The 25,767-nt window shown below is 32.7% G+C and overlaps 1 long non-coding RNA gene across 1 annotated transcript; it reads left to right on the top strand.

Annotated features, from left to right (window-relative positions):
• Window positions 1-15,111: 15,111 nt before the first annotated feature.
• Window positions 15,112-17,598, top strand: LOC148782905 (uncharacterized). Its single transcript, XR_016052200.1, has 2 exons — window positions 15,112-15,265; window positions 15,978-17,598. It is a non-coding gene; the product is annotated as an uncharacterized LOC148782905 (long non-coding RNA).
• The last annotated feature ends 8,169 nt before the right edge of the window (window positions 17,599-25,767 follow it).

The following is a 25,767-nucleotide window of genomic DNA, read 5'->3' as shown; positions in this document are numbered from 1 at the left end:
AATTTATAACGTTTCCCACCCACTCCTTTCCTTTTTCTAAAGACTCTTAACGGCTTTTTACCTTTTTAACAGTTGCTTTATTTTTATTCATTTGGGTAGTCTCTCTCTTCCATTTTAGGCGTGGACACTCTCCTTCAGACATTTTATCTTGGAATTTTTGCTGAGGAAATATAGAATAAAGGAAGATGTTATGATAACATTGCACTCCTATAAAAATAAAAAAAATAAAAAATAAAAAAATAAAGCCTCACCTCAAAATTAATAAAAAAATTATAGTTACGATATCAGAAAACTTTCAAATCAATCACCTTGGCCTTGACTGTGTGGTTGTAAAAAAAAATTGGATATCAGGCATTAAAAGTAGTGTATATTGTAGTATATTGTCCGAACCGTCTAATTCGCCTTAGAAATAAGTTCTTAAGGATCCTAAAATTTGTATCAGTTTTTTAGTTTCAAATTTCATAATCCATGTTGAAAATTGATTTTAAAGTCATCATGGATATTTATGATGCCTATAGTGCTTTTCAAATGAAGATTCAAGGTGAGGCTTTACTTTGATTTCAACTTTTTATAAAGCCTCGGCCTGTTTGAAAATGCATCCCTAGATAAAATATCAGTTAGGACCTTGTACACTATACTCTCATGGAAGTATATTGTTCATTTGCTCCTTTAGGCAACGAGGTACTTTGGGGGGTTTTTTATTAAAAATATGCCATCCTTCTTATACCATATAAATAAGGCGCATCTCTAATTTACGCCTAGAGATCTAGGTTTAGTAAAATTTAACAAATGGTACAGATCTAAAAGCTATAAATATTTGAAAATCTTGAAAATAAACAATCCAGATAACTTGTCCAAACATGAATTATTTTTAAGACTTGAAATTCTTTTGTTTATCACATCTATCAATCTCGAGGTTGAGATGATCGAGTGTAACATTTTTCTACATTGGAACGAACACTCACTTCTAGAATATTTTTGAGGTATATCATACTTCAATAGTGCATCTTACTTCAATAGTGTAAGGTTGACACCTTACATAAGTTTTTATCCTCAAAATATTGAGATGCATAATGATTATTTCCTAAAAAAATAGATTTTGAGTTTCAAATATCTAAGCATCCAAAATTAGATTTTTAAGTTAATTCCTTGGTTAAAGGGGTTGCAGCTCAAAACATTTGTTTGAAGTCCTAAAAATACTTCTACGTTGGAAATATTTTTCCTTCCAAACAAAAAAACACGAATTATTTGGCCAATTTTAAATGGGATTTTATAGGATTCCACCATTTTTTAAATTTCGTCTCTTTTTTTTTGACTTTTTCTTTTTTTTTTCTATCGGTACATAATGATAAGAAATGTGATTGCGTTATTTTATTGTGAAGGAGAGCACAGCACTATAGCGCTTGAATTATTTTCTTGTGCCTCTCACACCCCATGTCTCCCTCTTTATTTTGTTTGGAATTTAAAGGGAAATTTACCAAACTATATATGTGATTTGGACTAATTTTATCATTTTACTCTTGCGTTTTAACCTAATTTCCAATTACATCATTATTTTGATCAAAATTCAAGTAGCCCATCAAAACATCATCTTCACTGTCTTTTCTCAACTTATTTGAAGTCGGCTGTACGAATCTTGATCCACAATTTCACTTTATTAAGAGTTTGATAGAGCCAAATGATACATTAAAATAGGTATTAAAATTTATAAAAATACATCTAAAATAAAAAGTTAAATAGTTCAACTATTAAATATATTTCAATAAATTTTTTATTTTTTGTATTTAAAGAACATTTGAAACATGCAAGCATGAAGGCTCTTTCTCTCCCTATTTCTCTCTCTTTTAGAACCTTACTTTCAACACACGTGGATAGGAAAGCACACGTGTATCTCCCGGCATGCGTTAGTTGTCATAATTAGGATAAGATATGAAAGCTCCAGGCTTGCTTTATGCCAATATCCCCCATGGCCCATGGAACACACCACAATTATTATGTCGCCAACCCCATTAATAAAGCAATCTTCTTGATTTCATATTAGTGTTGGTTGGTTACTTTATTGGGAGCGTGTACACTATGCTCATGTGGGAGTATAGTGTATATCTATTCCTCGGGAAGAGAACCCATTTGGGAGAATTTATTGAATCAAATTCTTGAAAACCAAGTAGTAATCACTAGGTTATTATTTTCAAATAAAAATTTGAATTTTGAGTTTTTCCATACTTCGATTTCTTATGAATTTTGGACGGCCTTTGTTCAATTTCGAGGCATTAGGTTTTTCAAGCTCATAAACAGCTCACTATGGTAATTTTTCTATGGGATTGTATATAATGAGACTATTTATTTTTTATACAAAGACATCACAATTATTTACAACTATCCGATGTGAAATCTGATAGCTTGGGTGTGTCATAAAGTTCGAAAAAAATTGTTTTGGAGTTTGAACTTGGTCAATGGAATAAATGTAGCCATCTAATTTGACATCCAATGGTCAAGATTAATTGTGACCACCTTGTACCAATGATAAACGGTCTCATTGTATATTTTCCCTTTTTCTATTGAGATTAGCTTATGGGTTGAAGAGATTACCTCCTCAAAATTTGAGATTTCACATGAGGGAGTGAATGGACAGTATGCTCATTCGAGAGCATAATATCACTTGGCTTTTATTTTATTTTTTTTATTTTTAGTGTTAAGAGTTGGTATTTGATTTTGGTGCGGGTTGTATACTTTAAGCTAATGTTGTGCAAACGATTACTTTACTATTAGTAGCAAAAGCATTCATATTTAGATAATTAAGTATTTTGTTGGTTTACTTTGGATCCTCCACCCGTTGTGGAAAGTAGCCAGCTTCCCTCCAATTTACACTTCATTAAAGTCCCCCAAAATTTTCAAATTGAAACTCATATGTTATATATGTCATAGCGTAACTGATTCGAATTAGATGAAAAAAGACTTTGACGATAAAGTTGTTATAAGTTATAGTAGAAGTAGAACACTTGCCAGTTCAAAAAGTATTTATTTCAAAAGCATGTTGTTGTAGCAATCTTCTCATTTAAATCACTCCGTCTTGCTTTTTTAAATCATTTATCCCTGGGTGAAGTTTCCAAGGGAGGTCAAGGTTTCATGAAGTTTGTCCCAAATAAACCAAGTTTGCTTACCTTTTCTTCATAAGAGCTTATTCATAGGAAGATATTTACCAAAGAAAAAAAAAGGGAAATTATCACAAATATACCTTAATTTAAGCTTAATTAGAAAAAAAAATTCAAACTTTTGTTTATCTCGTGTGCACCCTTTTTCCTCATTTTCTGTTTTTTTTTTTTACAAAATGACCTTCACGGTAGTCGTATTATCGTAATAGTTAGTGCATGTTATATGGTACTTGAAGTACCGTAATACTTAAGGAATTTTATACGTTACTTTTAGTAACGTAATACTGAGGCCATGTTATACGGCACTTAAAATGCCGAAACTCTTTTTTCATTATGTCTATCTCTTTCTTCTCTAATTCTTTTTATATTTATCTATTATATCTCTCTCTCATTTTTTAAAATATTTATCTCTTCTTTATCTCTCAAATTCTTTTTTATCTCTTCTTTATCTCTCAAATTCTTTTTTATCTCTTCTTTATCTCTCAAATTCTTTTTTATCTCTTCTTTCTCTCTCTACAATCTCATCATTGTTTCATTAAATAGAGTAATCAAACATTGACTTCGGCTATGCAAAACAGAGGACATGATCTTTCTAAAGAAATGATGATGAGATTGTAGAGAGAGAGAAAGAAGAGATAAAAAAGAATTAAAGAGTGAAAAAAGAGATAAATATTAAAAAGAATTAGAGAGAAATAAGAGATAAACATAAAAAGAATTAGAGATGAAAGAGATAAATATGATAAAAGGATTTATGGCATTTTAAGTGCCGTATAAGATGGGTTAGTTTTTATGGTACTTAAAATCTCATATAGTGGGTTTTAGTTTTTACGGTACTTAAAGTACCGTAATTGACTTCATAGTCATGGCTACTGGAAGTTACTATGGTATTTTAAATACTGTATAAAATGATATGTATTACAGTAGTAAGAGTGCCGTGAAGGTCATTTTGGTCCAAAAAAAGCCGAAAATGAGGAAAAAGGATGTACTCGAGGTAAACGAAAGTTTGGGGTTTTTTCCAATTAAGATATATTTACAATAATTTCCCAAAAAAAAAAAGTTTTATTATTAAACATGCATATTCCAAAAGCAATGATGACTAAGGCAATACTAATCGAGTGTGGTTGTAACCTAACTTGTAGAATAAAGGTTGCAGCGTTCCATACCATCTTTTTTAGTTAAACAATATAGATTTGAAACGTCTTTTAAGATAATGTCAAAAAGTAGTATGTCTTTTGAGATAATATGAATGTACACTGTTCAAATAAAATAGACGTTGTAGATTACTAAAACCTTATTTCTAAAAATAAGGTTAAAATCTTATATAATCTTTTTCCTTGAGAACTTAAATGGTAGATTTCTAATGCTAGAAAAAAACTTATTCGAAGTTCAACGTGACCTTGAAAAAAAGGTACACGAGTGAAAAAACGCACAATATAATATGCCATCTCCACTGTCCATATTTCTGCGGATGGTTGAGATGACCCTTTATTCCGTTCAAGTGATAATGACACACATGAGTGGAAAAATAGCTCATCACCCTTTTTATTAATTTGGTATGTTATATGTATCATATTGCACTTTCCCTTTTTAAAATAGTTCAATGTGCTCAATTGTTTGTGTGAGGGGACTTCGAGAGAGAATCATGGACCTTGTTTGGCATATGAATCAACTTGGAAGAGAAAATTTTACGAATCTGGTGATAACCACACTTTTTTTTGGGTAGTTCAGTGGTACGAATTGAACATGAGATGTAGTATTGCTTGACGTCAACTGCTAATCACTCAAGTTTAAGCCCAATTCTTAAATTTAAAAGTCTGATACATGCCAACACTATTAATGAGTATCATACTTTCATTGGCCTATTTACAATTCAATCCCCCATTGTTGTTGGTTTTGATAACGAATCCGTCCCTTTTGGGTGGTTGTTGTCTCTTATGTGACATTCGCCAGTCATTTTCCTAGATTTAGACAAATTTCCCCACTATATTATTGCAGTTCTCAAATTGGCCTTCCATTTCATATCATGATAGTTAATATGCCTTTTTTGATCCATAGCCCATTTCATGTCATGAAGATTCAATCATACATTTTCCCATTTAGCAAACCATTTTACACTATGGGATCTAATTGACCCGTTGATTCGATTAAATATTTAACCAACATTGAATAGTTGTACACCAAATAGTTGGAAGAAAGCTCTGATGATAATGATGATTCGATTAAATATTTATACAATGCCCATTTCCAATAGTAGATCCCTTGAGCTGCATTCCTATGATGTTCCAACAGTCATTTATCGCATAGGAGATATTGCATTTCATAGGGTATTTATTCATTGTGTAGTACTAAATTGAATAAAAATATTTATAAAATGATGGGGAGAGAAAGATATAAAAGGAAATTTGTTGTAAAGCTTCTCAATAACTAGAGAGATGGGCAATAGCTCTAAGATTTTTTTCTGTATTTTCTAATGGGTGAGTGAGCCCCTTTTATAAGCATTGTAGCTTATTCCCTTACCACATATGGCAGGTTTTGCATCCAATGATCCAAATTTCTCTCTACCCATATCAATAGTTAAGCCTTCCTATTTTATCATTCTTTATCTATCTCTCTTACCTAAAAAAAAAACATTTCGTTTGATGTTACCGTTAGAATGTCATTGATGGGTGGTTAAGAAAAAAAAGGAAAGAGAATGAAATATACCATATGAGATAGTCCGAGGATTTGAATGCAATGTAACAAGTATATAATATAATTAAATTGAATTTTAATACATTTAAAAACTAGAAGGTAAGAGAGGGACCATGAATACTGTGGTGTCATGAGGCCTTGGTGGCCGTTACTCCAACACTCTCACTTGACCAAATGCATCAGCATTGCTAAGCCATAAGGTTTTGTTCATTTAAGGTTTTACCCAATGTGACATACTTCGCTACAAGGTTTTATCCACCGACATGATTTAATCCCTTGTAGCATTCAAAATGTGCCTCTTGGAAAAAAAACTATATTTAATTAAGGCACATCATGGTCACATGCTTGGAGAACATTTCAGCAATCAATCCCTTTGTTAAAGGGTCTGCTATCATATCATTTGAAGGCAAATAACTTACTGCAATTTCTTTCTTTACCACTTTGTCTAAGATATAGTGATAATCAACTTCTATGTGTCAGCCTTAGAGTTCATTGCTCCATTTTTAATTAACAAAATTGAAGCCTGGTTATCACAAAACATTTGAACTGGTTCGTTGGCTATTTCCAGCTTCAAATCCCAAATGAAGAAGCTTATATAGAAGACAAAAGTAGAAGCCATACTACAAGTAATGTATTTCGCTTCCATTGTGCACTAGGCAACACACAAGAATAAGAAACCTCCTCTACGAGGACAAGATTTACATAAGTCGATTTTCTATTATCAAAATCTCCTGCGAAGTCTGCATCAGATAACCTTTGAATTTGCAGATTATCACCCTGATAGCATAATTTATAATGTTTGATTCCATGGATACATCTGAGTATCATTTTAATTACTTACCATTGAGTCATACTTGGGTTACTTTGAAATCTACTGATATATCCTATTGCAAAACTAAGGTCGGGTCTTGTATAAAGCATATTGTACATACTAGACGCAATGGCTTGTTTACATGGAATATGTTTCATTTCAGCCTTATCTACATCATTAATTGGCAATTCTTTCTTTAATAGCATCATGCCTTTGCATATTGGAGTTTTCATTGGTTTGCAGTTTTCCCACTTAAATCTCTTAATGACATTCTCTAAATATTTTTCTTGAGATAAGTAGAGAAGCATAGAATTTCTATCCTTTGTAAGTTTTCTTCCCAAAACCTGTGACGCTTCTCCTATATCTTTCATTTCAAAATATGAATTAAACTAATATTTAATTTTATTTATCATTTCCATATCATTTCCAACTAATAGAATATCATTCACATATAGAGATAAATTTATAAATTTACTCTTCTTGTTCTAAACATGCACATAATGATCCATTATATTAGCTACATAGCCTAGATGATTGTTTTAGACCATATAATGATTTCTTCAATTTATATTTTTTTTCTTCTTGACCTGTAACTACATATCCCTCTGCCTAATTCATATAAATATCTTCTTTTAATTCTCCATTTAAGAAGGTTGTTTTAAACATCTAATTGAAATAATTTCAAGTCAAATTATGTTACTAATGTTAATATTATTATTATTAATGAAAATTTTGCTACAAGAGAATATATCTCCACATAATCTATTCCTTCTTTTTGAGTAAATCATTTGGCTACTAATCTAGCCTTCTATTTATCAATGGTTCCATCAATTTCTTCTTAAGAATCCATTTATATCCTACAACTTTCCTATATATAGGAAGGTCTACAAGTTATCATACTTGATTTCTTTCAATAGAGTTAATTTCATCATCCATAGCATTGACCCCTTTAGATGATTCAGGTGAATTGATGGCTTCACTATAAGTACATGGTTCATCTATCTCATCCTCATTTAAGAGTATATAATATTCATCTAAATGGAAAGGAGGAGCTCTAGACCTCTTATTTCTATCTAGATTAGGGGACTCAGTAAGGGCAAAATCACTAGTTAGTGGTATAAAATCCATAGGTTTGTCTTGATCTTTATTGTGTTCTTCTATAAATAAGTCAACTTTTTTATTTTTATTGTTTTTGTTATCTAAATTTCTAGAAAATAAACATCCCTACTCTCAATTAAGCATCTATTGTCATGATCATAGAACATGTATCCCTTAAAATTATCAAAATATCTTATAAATGAACATCTAATTATTTTACTGTGGAGTTTGTCTCTTTGGTAATGTGGGATGAGCACATGTGCAACTGATCCCCAAATTTTTAATATACTTAAATTTGGTTTTCTTCTTTTCCAAAGTTCATAAGGGGTCAATTCTATAGACTTGGTTGGCACTCTATTTAAAATAAACATAGTTGTACTAATGGCTTTTCCCTAAAAAATTTGAGCTAGGTTGGCATGGCCCATCATAGATCTAACCATTTCCATTAAGGTCCTATTACGTATTTCTGCTACTCCATTTTGTTGTGGGGTGTTTCGCAAGGTAGTTTGATGTATTATACCATGATCTTTACAAAATTGACTCAATAATCTTGAGTTATATTCTCTTCCCTATCAGTCATTAGAATTTTTATATGTCTTCTTAATTGCTTTTCCACTTCTATCTTATATTTTTTAAATGTTTCTAAAGCATCAGATTTTCTACTAATTAGGTATACATATCCATACCTAGAGTAAACATCTATGAAAGTTATAAAATACTTCATACCTCTATGTGTCTTAATATTTAAAGGTCTACATATCTTAGTTGATTATATTAAGCAATTCTTGTGATTTTTGTCCTTTAGGGAATTGCTTCCTTGAAAATTAGGCATGGTTCACAAGTTTGGAACTCAATTTCTTTAAGATTAGGTATAAATCATCTTTTACTAATTTTTTTCATTTTATTTTTATTAATATGTCTTAATCTTAAGTGTCATACATATGCATCATTTTCAGCCACATTTATTGCCACTTTGATATTAGAAGAGGTAGCATCATTCATTCCATTAACAACATTTAGACGATACAAATTTTTAACTTTTTCCTCCCAAACATAAACTCAATTATGTTTCCCAATAGACATCTTTACGAACCTGAATCATACCTCATAGCCCTTTTCATCCAATGTAGGGACATAAATAAGGTTGCGCCTCATATTAGCCGCATACAAAGTGTTAGTGATGACAAAATTTATACTACCAAGCAACTCCAGCTTGTATGTGCCAACACCTAGCACATCACAGAAAGTGTCATTTCCCATGTATATCCGTTGGTCGATGGTTTTGATTTCCTTTAAATCAACAAAACTATCATTAGTTTTTAGAACATGTCTGGTCGATGCAGAGTCCACCCACCATCCTTTCATATCATGATCAAGCACCATAAATTCAAAGACCACACAAACTAAGTTGAATTTATTGTTATTCTTGCAGTTCCTCCTTTGTTTATTGTTCTTGTCTTAGACATTACTGAAAATATTTTTATTTGGATATTTAGGTTTAATATGCCCTATCTCTCCGCAGTTGTAACATTTTAGTGGGTTGTTGTAGGCATTTCTTCTTTGTGGTTTGAAAACTTTACCCTTCTCGTTAAATCGATTATTGTTATTTCGATTATTGTACGGTCTAGGGTGGTCACTTTTAGAGGAATTTTGGGCAAACTACAATTCGGCCTTTCTTTTTGTATTTCTTCTTTCTTCCTCTATACTCAGGTGCATGGGTAATTTCAACATGATAATTCCTTGGGATGAGTGTTTAAGAGCAATGACTATAGGTTCCCATGATTGTGAGAGACTATTCAATACAGTTGACACTAGCATACGATCAGGAATGAGGTTTCCCGTCGCAACAAAGTCTTTAGCAAGAACTATTATTTTATTAACATGCTCTACTACGGATTCATTTCCCTCATCCTACATGACTTGCATTTCTCAAACAAAAGTTGAATATGGGTTTCAGATGTAGATCCATATTTTTCAATCAAAGCTTCCATCATTAATTTGGATGTTTTATAATCTTCAAAAACTCTTATCAAATCATCCACCATACGTAAGCAATATAGTTTTTATTAATTTGTCATCCCCCTCGCATTTCACTAGTTCTCTTCTACTATAGGCAAAGGGCTTTAAACCCAATTCAGGTTTAGTAGAAGTCAAAATGTAGTCAATCTTATATTGAATCAATATGTAGTTCATTTTTCTTTTCCACATATTGAAATTGGCCCATTAAGTTTTTTGGTTTTAGATAGTTCACTCATCATCAATCTAACAGCCATGTTATCAAAAAAATATACCAGTGAAGAAAATTATTTATAAAATGCTAGGGAGAGAACGATATAAAATGAATTTTAACAAGTTCAAGGTTTAGATCAAATGACCACTTTGTTGATGAATGATTTACCAATTTCTCAGATGATGATAGCAGCACACTTTGGTCGATGGCGAGTCACAAATCTCTTGAGGGAGTAGCAGGTACTTGCCTCAAAATAATCACCGATGATTACCAACTCATTGGGCCTTAGGTGTTTCCTGCCTTTTAACAAACAATTGGCGTAGCAGCCCAAAAAGATCCATGAAAGAATAGAAAAACAAAAATTATTTCCTTTGATTTTCAGCCCCAAAAAATAAATGTTCCCTCTTGCAAATGTAATGGTTTCCAACAAGGAAAAAAAATTGAGCGAGACAAAAAGCTTGGACTACAACTTCCTAAAATCTGCAGTGGGTTGGGTTAGAATAACGCGTGCTCCAGCCAAAACTCATGGGATTTTAGATGAGCCGTGGAAGAATGAAGATCATATTATGATGAGGAAGTTAGAGTAATAGTGATTCCTCTGCACTTTAATGTAAGACAGGGAGGCAACATGAGATTTCATGACCCAACAAGTGCAGGCAGAGAAGGAAAAATAAATAAATGGATAAAATAAGAGCACATATAGGGACAAAAGAAGATGTTCAAGTATGTAAAAGACAAAAAATATGTAAAGGCAAAATAAAAGGGTTGTATGAGGGCAAGATAGAGAGAGAAACACTAAACCAGTACGGGACAAAAGTTATGACAAAAAAATATTGCCTTGCTTATGTAAGCTATAGGCATTACAGCTTATATGACTCCCTTTCAAACTCAAAAAGAAAACTGTGAAGAGAAATGATTGAGTACCAATAGTTTGATAGGAGCCCCAAAGAAAAGATCCCGCTCTGATACCAATGAAAACAAAATATTTATAAAATGATGGAGAGAAAAAGATATAAAAGGAATTTTGCTGTAAAGCTTCTGGATAGCCATAGAGATGGGCAATGGCTAAAATTTTTTTAAGTATTTTCTAATGGGTGAGTGAGCCACTTTTATAAGTATTGAAGCTTATCCCTTTGTCACTTATTGCATGTTTTGCATCCAATGATCGAGATTTCTCTCTGCCCATATCAATAGCTAAGCATTCCTATTTTATCATTCTTTCTCTCTCTTACCTCAAAGAAAAACGTTTGGTTTAATATGACCATTAAAATATCATTGATAGGTGGTTGAGAAAAAAAAAGAAAGAGAATGAAATATACCATAAAAGATAGTTAAAGGATTTGAATGCAATGAGACTATTATAGCAAATATATAATATAACTAAATTTAATTTAATGCATTTAAGAAACAGAAAGTAAGAGAGCGACCATGAACACTATGGTGGTCATGAGGCCTTAATGGCCACATTCCAAAATAAATGAGCATCAAAGATTCGCACTTATAGATCCCAAAGATATGATTGGTTCTATTTTTATTTGTCGAATTTTTGTTTTTTATCACATAAAGGATTTTTAGTCATAAACAACCCATATATCATAGGATCTCAAGATTACCGAAATTTCCTTAGAAACCTAAAAAAGTGGGCTAAAAAATTAATCCCTATAAGATAGGGAATCGAATAAGCGTTATAATCATCTAAATTTCATCAATAAACATTACAAGTTACAATCAGTTTTTGCCCTTAGACATCACCTACTGGTGTACATAGATAGTAATGTATTCATAGCAAGATTTTAAAAAACAAATAAGTTACCCGGATCGCCCCTCCAAATTTCTGATTCAGCCCGACAGATTGATGATCATGTTTACCAAACGATAAATTTATTAAAAAAAGTGGGGCTGGTATAGGTGGGGTCAAGGGTCGGTGTCGGGGGGGGGGGGGCGCTTTAATCGGTTCTTTGAATAGAACGAACCGGTTCCAATTTTGTCAAAGAACCAATCACAATTGACTGAAACTAACCAATTTGTGGGGTGAATCAACCTGTTCCTGATATTTTATAGAATCCAATTTAGCAAGACTTATTCCCAATCCAGATTGGCCATGTCTAATTCAGATGACCGATTTTTTAAACACTGATTCATATACATTTAGAACCCATTTCTTTTAGGTTCTAGTAAGCTTTGTTCTTGCAAAGATTTGAAGGTCCCCTAATCTAATTTATTCTCCCTTGCTCCAAATGGAGTGGGAAGCAAATTTCTGTATAAAACAAAAGGAATTTTCCAATACAATCCAAGTTGATCTGTTTGAACTTTTGTTCCCCCAAGACCACATAAACAATTTTTCCAAAATGATCCACTAATTATAAACTAGTCCACACAGGTCGTGGTAACAACCACGATACAGGGGTTTGTCACTGTCCAATCTATTGATTGGATAGTAATGAAAAAAAGTACGACTAATAATATGGTGGTACCAGTTTCCTCATTGCCATCCAACGCATTGATGAATGGTAATGACTAGAAGGACAGTCACAAAGTCACTATGACAGTGTATTATTTTACCAGTTCAAGTTGGCTATACGAATCTTGTTCCTTCATTCATACTATATAAGTAAGATGCACTTCAAAAATCTAGTAGAAAATAGTGCTTTGAAGTTGACAAACCCTCTAATTCATCATATCGATCTTGGGATGTATTGAGTACAAAAAAAAAAAAATTTCAAACCAACTTATAACAAGTTATCTAGCTTGTCTATTTTTTAGGTTTTCAAGTGTTTATATATATGTTCGATTTGTACCATTCTTAGATTTTTAAATTAGTAATTAGGGTTGAACATGAATTTTCAAGCCAACAAAACACCACAACCACATTTTCCAACAAATTTTAGAGGTGGCCTTACTTGTATAGTATAAACTAGGCACCTTATACAAACCTCACCCATGCTAAAAATATTTTTTGCTATAAAAGGTGACTTACTACTAACTTGCAAAGTACCAGTTAGCATACATGCCATCCTCTATATTAAGATGTGCTATTTAGCATTAAGTGTGCATTTGACACGTGGAGTTTGTAGGAGTCGAGGGGATTTCTTTAAATTATGGAAGACTTTGCTCTTCCATTATTTTTTATGAAAGGGAAGTCTTCCAAAAATGAACCCATTTTAACATTAAGAAAAGCTCTGTGGAAGGCCGTTTTTCCAGTTTACAGCTTTCACACAATAGTATCAAACATGGAAGTGGGACATTTAACTCCCACTTTCAAAAAGTTCTACTTATCAATCGGGTCCTAGAGTTTAGGGTTAACAGTCCCATAAAACTCATTTGTATCAAGTGTATGGGTGTACAAGAATTAGACTCGAGGTGCCATCAGAGACAAATTTCCAGCACTTTGAAATAATGAGAAACACATTCTACTTGAAGTCGTAGGGTCCACATCATATGAAAGGGATGTGGCAAACCAGCCTTCCTATAAAGCAACTGAAATATTTGATAGAAGTGGATTTACGGACAAGATGGGAAGAGGTAGATTCTGAAGAGTGCATTGAAAGTTCTTGCGATAACGCGTAACACATATTTTGCAAGGGCAACTGAGGAGACTTAACATGTCCCAAGCTCAAGTAAAGTAAATGGAGGTGAGTTGTATTGGTGTATGTCGTCAATATAAAATTTTGCGAATTTTTTTTTATGAAACTCAAGTCTTTTTTATGGATTTGGACTTGAACCGAGAACCAAAGGATAGACCCAATCCAGGTTCGGGAATGGTTCCCAAAATTGGACTCGACAGGTCAAGTCCGTGTTCAAATCTTGGACATGAACACTATTCAAGTCTAGTTCTAATAATATTTTTTAGGCCCTATTAAATGAAGTATATTTAAATATAGTTAAATACATAGATATTTTAATTTTTGGGGTATAGATATTTTAATTTTTGGGCTGGGTTCGACTCCAGATCTGAGTCCCACACTATATATTCGGGGCCAGGTCCAATTCTCATATCGGGTCCGAGTCTGACCCGTTGCCACCCCTAACCAAGGAGGCACTACAATAGGATATTTGTGTCACATATCTGTGATGGATTTTGGAAAATGAAGATTCTAGAATCTCTCAGATAGATTTTGGAAGGTAAACAAACTAGAATAGGTGCGTGCAAAACCTGCCCATCCTAAAATACGTATTACTTTGATTTTCAAATACGTATTACGTTGATGAGATGCGAAGATTTAAAATAGGGAAAGTAACATACAAATCCAACCGTCTTTTTGTATTTCGATTGTTGACAGAACTTCGAAGAACCGAAAATTTCAGATGTTAAAGAACCAAAAAATTTAAATTTTCAGTTTTTGAGAAAATGTTCTCTCTCGTGTGAATTCGGTTGTTGACACCAATGTCGAAAAACCGAAAATTTCGGTTGTTAATTATTGAGAAAATGTTTTTTCTCGTGGCGTATTTTTTCTACTTCTCTGAAGTCATATCAAATAAAATAAAAGGAGAACAACTAGTTAGAGTCCTTAAATTTAAGAAAAATATTAGGGATTATGAGATTAGAAGATTTATCTTAGGGATTATGAGATTAGAAGATTAGGAGAAATCTTGTAGAATATTCTCTCTCTACTTCTTTGAAGTCATGGTTATGCGATAATTAGGGAGAACCGCAAGTTTGAGCCCCTAAATTTAAGAGAAATTACCCAAAAAAACACTAGTGAAGGGGAGAGAGAGTTAAATTACCCATGTAATGTAGAGAGAAGATAAGCGTACCCACACAAGAGATAAATTTACCCATTTTAAATACTTTGAATTCAGTACCCAAAAATGGTAAAATCATTTTCTTCTTTTTTAATTTATGAAAAGAATTCAGTACCTAAAAATGGTAAAATCATCTTTTTTTTAAATTTTTATTTTAATATGAAAAAATAGACACGATGGTAATAACCAAAACTAACTTCGAAATTACATTATTGCTAGCATCATAATCACAACACCTTATAGCATTCACTCGAGCTTAACAAATTTATAACTTAAAAAGAGTTCTCTTGATACGAAAAATATTAGGAAAGAAAATATACATGAGATCAGAAAAGGAAATCGTCAAAAGATATAAAAAGAAAAAGATAAAAATCATCCGAAATAAAAAATAAATAAATAAACTTACCCAAAGTAACATGTAGAGAATGGGTGAATGGGTGCTGATGCATCATGAATGGGTGCAAGTACCATGTAGAGAATGGGTGAATGGGTGCAGATGCATGGGTGCAGTTGGCATACGATGCATCCGTAGCGGTAGAGGTAAGGTGTACCTTCAAATTTTATGATGGTATATAATTTTGATGTAAAATGTTTTTAGGATTATCTCAAAATCTATTTTTACATCTAATTATAAAATTTTAAATTTAAAAAATGGTTAAAATCAAGTAGATCTATAAACATATGAAAATGGACGGTGTAGATAATATATTGTAAAATGCACTATTTTTTAGACTTAAAATTATATATCTCGATGTCGAGATGATCAATCTAAGGGTTTTTCAACATTAAAACTACTTTTTCTGATAGATGTTTGAGGTGATCCATAGTTCTACATTATAAAGTTGCATCCTTATAAAAACTTTTTTCGAGAATTGACACTAAAACTAAAAGGAAAACTTCAAATTTTGTTATCCTAAATCTTTTGTTAGTCTTAAAATTTAAATTTTTGATTTCTTTCTCATTTTTCACGAAATCCTCTCAAATCTATAATATATTGCTCTCTATAATAGCCGACAAAAATTATTTCAAGATAAAAAAGGGGAATATATATAGAGGGAGATTCAACCCACCATTAAAGGTTTTAAAGATAATATGTATGTGAGGATCCAGATCTTGGTGTTCAAAAGCGTACATTTTCTTATGTTGTTGAGAGAAGAAAATTGAAATCCAATTGTTGATTAGAGAGATCGGGATTCCCATTTTGTTCTCACAACAACAGAGTAAAAAGTAAGCCATCGGTCGTTATGCACAGGGAAGAAGAGTACGCCATCGATCCAGAGAAGAGTAAGCCATTGCTGGTAGAGAGAGAAGAGGAAGCCAACGCAAATTGTAGAGAGAGAAGACGGCCTCTGAGTGGAAGTCAGAGTAAATGAGGAAAAAGAGAGAACGGCTTGGCTTACTTGTACGGGCAATTCCAGAAGCTAGGGTTTGCGTATCTCTGATTTTATAGAAAGAGAGGGGTGTTACCAACGCATTTATCTTTTTATAAGAAAATTGTTTCATGCGGGCTGGGCAGCATTCTTACAATATACGGCCCTAAGGTATAAGATATTCATGTTTACAAATAAGTGGTCTATCTAGAAACAATTGAAACTAACGATTCAAATGTTTTCTTTATAAAAATTTTATTTTTATTTTTTATATTCATGATCTCTATGTTAGAGATTTCTTTTAAAATTGGGTCCGAAAAATTTATTTCAAAAATAAATTTTTATGAGTCAACTCACTTCTACATGGACTCCTAAAAACCGTGCTTTTTTTATATGACGCCATTTCTATCTTTTCATGAAAATTTGGCCCCCCAATTGACAAAAAAAAAAATGCCTCACCTTTGAGAAGTTTCCGGATAAGATAAGAGGAGAGAAGCGAGGGGTGCCTAGCCGTTATTTTTTGCTTTTCACAGTGACTTCCCATCTCTCTTTTCGCTAGAAATGTGGAGCTTTATTTTTCTCCCTTCATTTTTTTTTTCTCATTCCATCAGTGTTTGAAAAATCGGTGATCTAGATTGAGAATTGGTCGGATCAATCTATATCCCCATAAGATATAAGGAACTAGCCAATTCCCCTCATGAATCGGTTGGATCCAATAGTTATGTCAGCGAACCGGTCAGAACCAACCCTATTGTATTGTTTTTTTTTTTTTTTAATGACTTGAAGTGGATGGTACTACTCAGTTTTCTGTTGGAGAACCAGCCCCACATAATTTATTTTTTTTTTAAATCTGATTTGTTAAATACTAGATTGATGACGTCAAGCCTGATAAAAAATTCAAAGGGGTGATCTGGGTCATCAATCCATTTTTTTGATGCCTTGTTTTTCACGTTATCAACCTATTAAGACAAGATGAACCCGCTTGTATGCTTTCTATAATGAAATGTATGCACTAAAAGAATGCCATGCGGCCTTAGCAGTAGTATTGTCTAGTCCCATGATGAAGCCTTTGACTCCATTCTCACCAAAGGATAGGGCCCCAAAAATCCCCACTGACTTACTATTTTAGGGAGGGAGCTGGGGTCGTAATGGTAGCACCCCACGTCCTAGTTACCACATTGTAGAAGAGGTGCATGCAAAACTTGCCTATCACAAAATACGTATTACTTTGATTTTCAAATATATATTACTTTGATGAGATGTGAAGGTTTAAAATTAGGCAAACTTTCTATGCTTCCCCTCCAGCATAGAAGTTATATCCTCCCCCTTATCCACCCTTATCCAACCGTTCATTCTGAATAGAGGGCTAAGATTGCCCCAATCACAATGTCACATCTCTATACTAATTTATTTTAAATTTTTTTCTATAAACTATTTTGACACCAAAATATGGACATCCATTCCTTTATTAAACTCGCACTAGCGAAAAATATAAAAAAAAAAGATTATTTTCAATAAAATAAAGTGACTAAAATACCACTGAAAGTTTCAAAAGGTATTTTGGTCATTATATTTTATCAAAAAATTATTTTTAATATTTTTTTATAGGTGTGCCCCAATTAGAAGATGTCATGTACCAAATTTCATATTCATATAATTTGTATAAAAAAAAAAACTAAAAAAAAATACTTTAAGATGTTGGATCTAAGATCAAACGGTTAGTGCCTCTCTTCATCAAAATTGGACAGCTGGATGGTAGGGAGAAAATAGAACTAAGGGAAGTGTAGAACCTTAAAATTTAATGGTCCAAAAAAAAAAAAAAAAAAATCAGAATAGTCAACTGAGCAAAACCCTACAAATTACTTTGATGACATGTGGAGATTTATTATTACTTTGATGAGATGCGAATATTTAAAATAAGTGAATTCTGGGGTAGCGTGTGAATTTGAATTACGCCTACACATTTTTAATAGTTGAAAAAACTTAGAGCTTACATCATTGCATTGCGAGTATCACATTCACATGTTGTATCGTAATTACAACACTTTATAGCAGTCACTCGAGCCTAAAAAATTTACAACTTAAAAGAGTTCTCTTGATAGGAATAATATTAGGAAAGAAAAGGTACATGAGATTAGAAAAGGAAATCGTCAAAAGATATAAAAATAAGAAGATATCAAAAAATAAAAGAAATAAACTCAAAGTAACATGTGCGATATGTATAGAGAATCGTCACTGAAACTGAAGGGGAAACTTCAAAATTTGTTACCCTAAATCTTTTGTTCAGTCTTAAAATTTAAAGCTTTGATTTCTTTCTCATTTTTCACTAAATCCTCTCAAATCTACAATATATTGCTCATTTCTTCTCTACAATAGCCCAAAAAAAATTATCGTAAGATCAAAACATTTTTTTGGCAAGATTGAAAGATAAAAGAATAACACTTCTAGATCTCAATACCCAAACCATTTCTTTGATTTCTGCCGTTCGCTCAATCAAAATTCATAAAATTTATATCCAAAAATTCATATTGGAACCCCAAAAAAGATGGAACAAAATTTCTCCTTTCAAAAATCTTTGTACCTTGTACAAAGAGATGTAGAGAAAAAATTGACGGGCTTCAATTTTCTGAAAAATACTAAAATGTTTTTGCTAGAGTCTTAGGTTTTGTTGCGAAGATTGTTATCCATACCCAATTCACTCATAAATGAATAAGCTTTAACTTTGCCCTCTTAGTCTAGTTTTTTAGGGTGCAGTTGGCATACGGATGAGGTGCACCTTCAAATTTCATCATGGTATATAATTTTGATGAAAAATGTTTTTAGGATTATTTCAAAATTTAGTTTTATATCTAATTATAAAAATTTAAAATTTAAAATTTAAAAATGGTTAAAATCAAGTAGATCTATAAACATATGAAATTATAAAAAATTGACAGTGTAGATAATATGTTGTAAAATTCACTATTTATGAGACTTAATATTTTTCTATTTTTCATGATCATACAACTCGATGTCGAGATGATAAATCAAAGGGTTTTTCAACATTAAAACTACCTTTTTCGATAGATTTTTGAGGTGCATGTGTAGTTCTACATTATAAGGTTGCATCCTTATATAAACTTTTTCTTTTTTTTTATTATCTCAATATCCTAGATAAGAGTGTTGTAGTATGGCCATTGTCTATCTCAAGATCCTAGATAAGAGTGTTGTGGTATGGCCATTGTCTAAACTATGTATATGATAAGGTGCATTTCTAAACTTTGTTATTTTTGGTGTCCAAACTTCTTAGGATGATGCGATAATTTATTTTTAGGGAAAATTGCATACATATCTGATATAGTTTCTTTAATTACGGCTTTATCGAATAGTTTCAGTTATTACCACCGTGTTCATTTTTTTCATGTCAAAATAGAATTTTAAAAAAAAAAGATTTTATCCTTTTTTGGTTGTTGAAAAACCAAATTCAAAGTATTTTCGGTTAAATTTTCAATGGTTGAAAAACCAAAAAATATTTTCTCTCTCTTGTGGTGTATTTTCTCTACCTCTTTGAAGTCATAGTTATCCAATAAAATCAAGAAAAAATTTCATACAGACTCCTAATTCCCCATCTTATTTCATGGTAGACCCTCCTTTTATTTTTCTTTCAAACGGTATAAAAAAACCCTCGAGTATTTCACTGTACCCCTCATCTCTTCTCTCTCACGTTAATTCACTTTTCGCCACAAAAACTAGCCCCAACAAAGTGTTTTATTCCTTCTCAATCCAAAAGCTTTTTTCACCCTATTAGAAATAAATGTGATGGAAATAAATGTGATGGAATAAAACAATTTGTTAGGGCTAGTTTTTGTGGCCAAAAGTGAATAAACGTGGGAGAGAAAAGATGAGGGGTACTATGAAATGAGCGTTTTTTTATGCCGCTTAAAAGAAAAATAGAAAGAGGGTTTACCGTAAAATAAGATGGGAAATTAGGGATATGTATGAAATTTTCCTTAAAATCAAAGGGGAATAACTAATTTGAGCCCTTAAATTTAGGAGAAATCGTAGAGATTATGAGATTAGAAGATTAGGAAAAATCTTGTGGCATATTCTCTCTACCTAGTTTGATAAAATCAAGGGAACAACTAGTTTGAGCCCCTAAATTTAGGAGAAATCTTAGAGATTATGAACTTACCCAAAAAAGATGCTGAGTGAAGAGGAGTGAGAGAGTTTAAAAAAAAAAAAAAATTTACATATGTAATGTAGAGAGAAGTAGAGAGAGGATATGTAGACCTATAATAGAGAGAGAGGTTGAGAGAGGATACGTAGATGCACAAGAGAGAAAAAAAAATTTGGTTCTTAAAGAACCAAAAATTTATAAATTTTAAATTTTTTGTTCGAAATTGACATCGTTGACCAATGGGAAATACTTTAAATTTGGTTGCTCAACAACCGAAAGAGGGTAAACTCATCTTTTTTAAAAAAAATTTGTTTTGACATGAAAAAACTGACACAGAGGTAATAACGAAAACTATAACGGATATGTATGTAATTTTCCCTTATTTTTCTCTCTAACGGTAAAACTTTACTCAAAGAATTCAAATCATATAAATCTTTTTTTTTTAACGATAAATACTGTAGAACTATAAACGCATGAAAATCTGACAATCTAGATAATGTGTTGCAAGATATACTAATTTAGGACTTGAGATCTTTTTTTTTTTACTTTATATCTATACATCTCGATGTCGCCATGATTAATTATATGTTTTTTCAACATCAAAACCACATTTCTTATCCTCAGAAGTACACCTTCATTCCACATATTTTAAGGTCGTGGTGCAACCTTATAGAAACCTTTTTTCTTTTAACAATTTTCAATTTTTTTTTTATAACAACTTTATTTCTTTTTTTGAAAAGCACTCTTTTTTTGTGGTGGATTTGAAATTTGGCTGTTTTGGGCTGGATTTGAATATGTCATAAAAGGTGTATTTAATTGAAAATAAGGAAAAAGCCTAATTTTTTTTTTTAAACTAAAATTTTTATTTGTCTTGCTAGATTATGTCAAGAAGAAAAAATAAAGATCAAGAATTTTACGTGGTTCGGTATTGGGCCTACATCCACGAAGAGATTGTACTTTATTTTTTGTCATGCCTTCTCTAAATACAATCATACATATATAGAAGAGCCATGGCTATTACAGCTCAATCATGCAATAAAGAGAAGGCCAGGAAAGAGGAAACTATAAAGAACAAGAAGGAAAGTAACAAAGATAGCAAGGGGCAGCTCAAGCCAGCCCAACCACTTTTCCTATCTTTCAACATTCCATATCTTTCAACACTCCCCCTCAAGTTGGAGGGTATAGATTAATAAATCCCAACTTGAACAATATTCTTGAAATTTATCACGCCAAACAACCTTGGTAAATATATCTGCCAATTGGTCTTTACTCTGAATGTATGGAGTTGCAATTACTTTGGATTGAACTTTTTCTCGTACAAAATGACAGTCGACTTCGATATGCTTAGTTCTTTCGTAAAAGGCCGGATTTGATGCTATGTGAATGGCTGCCTGGTTGTCACAAAACATATTCATGGCAGAGGAACATTGCAAACCAAAATCTCTTGAAGAAATGTCTAGATCCATACAAGCTCACATGTTGTGGATGCCATTGCACGGTACTCTGCTTCAGCATTCGAACAAGCTACAACCGATTGTTTTTTGCTTTTCCATATTACTAGGTTACTACCTACGAAGGTGTAATACCCAATGGTAGATCTTCTATCAGTTTGGCGACCTGCCCAATCAGCATCACAAAAACCAATAACTTGAGTATGACCAGTTCTCCTATACTAAATGCCTTTTTCCAGGTGATGATTTAAGGTACCTTAAAATCCTTTCTACAGCATCCATGTGAGAAGTTCTATGAGCATGCATAAATTGGCTTACTAGACTGGCAGAAAATGTGATATCAAGCCTAGTTATTGTAAGATAAATCAATTTACCGACAATTCGTTGATACCTGCCAATATCTTGTAAAGGATCACCATTTTCCTCATTAAGTTTGAAATTTATATCAATGGGAGTTTCTATCGGTTTAGCTCCTAGTTTACCGGTTTCTCGTAATAAATCAAGAGTATATTTCTTCTGTGAAACAAACAATCCTTTCCGAGAGTGAGCGACTTTTATTCCTAGGAAATATTTCACTATTCCTAGGTCTTTAATGTCAAAGACTTGGTGGAGGTGACTTTTGAGTTTAGATATCCCTTGCAAAATCATCTCCAGTGAGGACAAAATCGTCAACGTAGACTAAACCAATCACCGTTCCTAAAGGCCCCTTTTTTTATAAACATTGAGGAATCAGTAGAACTTCTCTGAAATCCTTTGTTTAAAAGGGAAGTACTAAGCTTAGCATTCCAGTCCCTTGGTGATTGTTTTAGACCATAGATAGCCTTTTTTAGTTTGCACACCCAATCTTTTATTCTTTTAAGGGGATGAGCTTGAGGAATATGCATATATACTTCTTCCTCAAGATTTCCCTTGAGAAATACATTTTTAACATCTAGTTGAAATATATGCCAATTTTTGTTAGTAACACGAGAAAATAACACTTTGACCAAATTCATTTTATCAACCGGAGCAAAAGTTTCTTTGTAGTCTACCCATAAGTTTGAGTAAATCCTTTTGCTAGAAGTCTGGCCTTATACCTTTCTACAGATCCATCACTCTTGAATTTGGTTTTATAAATCCATCTCAAGCAACAGTTTTCTTTCCTTTAGGTAACTTGACAAGATCCCAAGTTTTATTCTTATCAAGTGCCTGAAGTTCTTCATCCATTGCCTTTTTCCAAATAGTTTAGTTAAGAGCTTCTTCGAAGTTTACAGGTTCATAAGTGGAAGAAATTGAACTTAGGAAAGAGGCATATGAACTAGAAATATTTCCATAATCAACATAGCTCTAGATAGGATAAGAAGTAGCATGAAATGTGAGATAGTTGCGAAACTTACTTGGAGGATGACTAATACGCTCAGATCGCCTAATAGAGGGAGATGAAGCCACAGCCACAGGGAGATCAGAAGCTTCTTGCTCAACAACATCACCTTCAAGTTCTTGCTTACCAACAAGTTACTCATTAGTAGCAACTTCAGAAGTCTCTTGAACATCCTAAGTTTGACAGGTTTTAATTTGAAAAATATTGTCATTACTTATATTAAGAAGAACATCCTGAGTTTTATTATCCCCCTTCTGAATTTTATTTTTACCATCACAGCTTGAAAATTGGTTAGAGAAGTAGGTTCGTCCTCTTGAAATTTGATATCACGAAAAATATATAATTTCTTATGATGTACATCATAACACCTATATCCCTTTATGTTTGCAAAATATCCAATGAAAAGACATTTGACAGCCCTTGCCCTCAATTTGTCATTGTTTTGAATATGAACATAACAGGAACAACAAAAAACTCTTAAATGGTTCAAAGAGATTTTTCTTTTCAGCAATATTTCCATTGGTGATTTATGCTTACGGAGTTTACTGGGCAGCCTATTTATCAAATAGCATGCAGTGATAATAGCTTCACACCAATACTGTTTGGGAATATTTGATTGGAACAAAATATTTCTAGTAACTTTCAAAAGATGATGATTCTTCCTTTCAGCAATTCCATTTTGCTGAGGTGTTCAAACACATGAAGTTGGTGTTCGATTCCATTATCCTTAAGATATTCGTCAAAGGGATGGTTAACATATCCAGTTCCATTATATGAATGCAAGGTTTGAATTATTCCATTGAATAGAAACCATTTTGTGAAAACTTTTGAAAGTAGGGAAAACTTGATCCTTTGATTGCAATAGATAAATCCAGGTCGCTCTAGAGAAATCATCAAGGAATGTCAAACAATATTAAAATCCACGATATGAGATCAAAAGTGTAGGACCCGATACATCAGAATGAATTAAGCTAAATGGTTTCAAAGTACTCTTACTAGATAACTTAAATGGCAATCAAGTATTGGCAAATATCACAAATATGAGAGTCTCAGTCCAAAGATGGCAATAAAATATGTAAAGACTTAGCAAAGGGATGCCCGTGTCTCCAATGCCATAAATGATCTCTTATTTTCTCAAACGAAATTAAAGCTTTAGTCTTTTGGTCAAGCAAATGTAATCCATGAACTTGTTGTCTCTCACCAATCTTCCTCCTCGCGACCCGGTCCTGGAAAACAACAGTTTCAGGGGAAAAAACAATATTACAATTATGAGTTCGGATTATCGTGCTAACCAACAACAAGTTAGAAGCAAAATATGGCAAGAATAGCATATCAGAATCAAGAAAATTATCAAAAAACTTGGTTTTTCCAGAGCCTTCAACGGGCATTAAGGAGCCATTGGCAATTGAAACTGGTTGCCATCCAGTAGATGGCTGAAAGTCAACCAGATAATGATGGGTACCTGACATGTGGTCAGTGGCTACAGAGTCAATTACCCAAGATCTACAAAGAGAGTTGAAAAAGAAAGAAAAATTATTACCTATGCCAAGGGAGGTATTCGAGTTTGAAGAAGCTATATTTGCCTTTCCAAACTGCTTGAAAAAATGAGTCAAATTTTCAAGAGTAAGAGGAGTTTCTTCTTCAGCCATTTGAGCTTTCGGTTTTTTATCTCTTTCTTGATCATTAGGTTTTCCATTACGCTTCCAACACCTATCTACAGTATGTCCTCTCTTGCAATAAGTGCAAAAAAAACATCATTTTCCATGGCCTTTTCCTTGTCCTCTTCCACCACTAGGACCAGCAACTAAATATTTATCATAATTTTCTGGCGTTTGTTCAGACTTTAAAGTAGAGTTTTCTCCAACCTCAATAGGTTTTTCCTGATTATCTTTCATGACTTTACGTCTTGTTTCTTCCCTAGCAATAGTAGAATAAACACTACTGAAACTAGGAAGTTCAAAAGCTATGAGGATTTGGTTTTTGATCATTTCATAGTCAGGTCCCAGAGATGCTAAAAAGGCAAATATATTATCTTGTTCCTTCTGCCTTCTAATAATTTTTAAATTATTAGAGAGAGGAACATAACAGTCTAGTTCGTCAAATAGGCCACATATTTCACCCACTAACTCACTAACAGGTTTGTTTCCCTTTTTTAATTGTAAAATTTCCTGTTTGATTTCAGATGTCCTGACTATATTATTTTGTTCTCCATAAAGTACGTTAGCCATTTTCTAAATCTCTTCTGCAATTTTACAAAATCAGAAAACCCTGGCTATCTTGGTTTCCATAGAGTTCAAAAGCCAAGACATAACAAGTTTATTATATGATTGCCAATCCCCAAACTCATAAGAGGATTTATTCAGTTCCTTTTTAGTTCCATCCAAATACTCAGACTTGGATTTGCCTCCAATGTAGAGATCAACGGCATTGGACCAATGAATGTAGTTTGATGCATTAAGCCGTTTAGATGTGATTTTTAAATTGGGATTAGGGTCTTGAATTACAGTATCCACATTGTTCCCAATTTCAGATGATGATAAAAAAAAAAAGGAAAGAAGAGATAGAATGATCTCACACCACAAGAGAACTCCCCTTGAAGATGTTACTGTACAGGCCATATTTTTTATCACAGTTTGAAGATCCCTCTAATAACTCAATACTGTCTCTTCAAGGAAGAACACCGTGAATATCTTCTTGAAGAGATC

The sequence above is a fragment of the Amborella trichopoda genome, chromosome 3 (genome assembly GCF_054954075.1).
Source record: "Amborella trichopoda isolate Santa Cruz 75 chromosome 3, AtrichopodaSantaCruz75HAP2 v2.0, whole genome shotgun sequence".
NCBI lineage: Eukaryota > Viridiplantae > Streptophyta > Magnoliopsida > Amborellales > Amborellaceae > Amborella > Amborella trichopoda.
The sequence above is the reverse complement of the archived record's forward strand: the minus strand, read 5'-3'. Positions and strand labels throughout refer to the sequence as shown.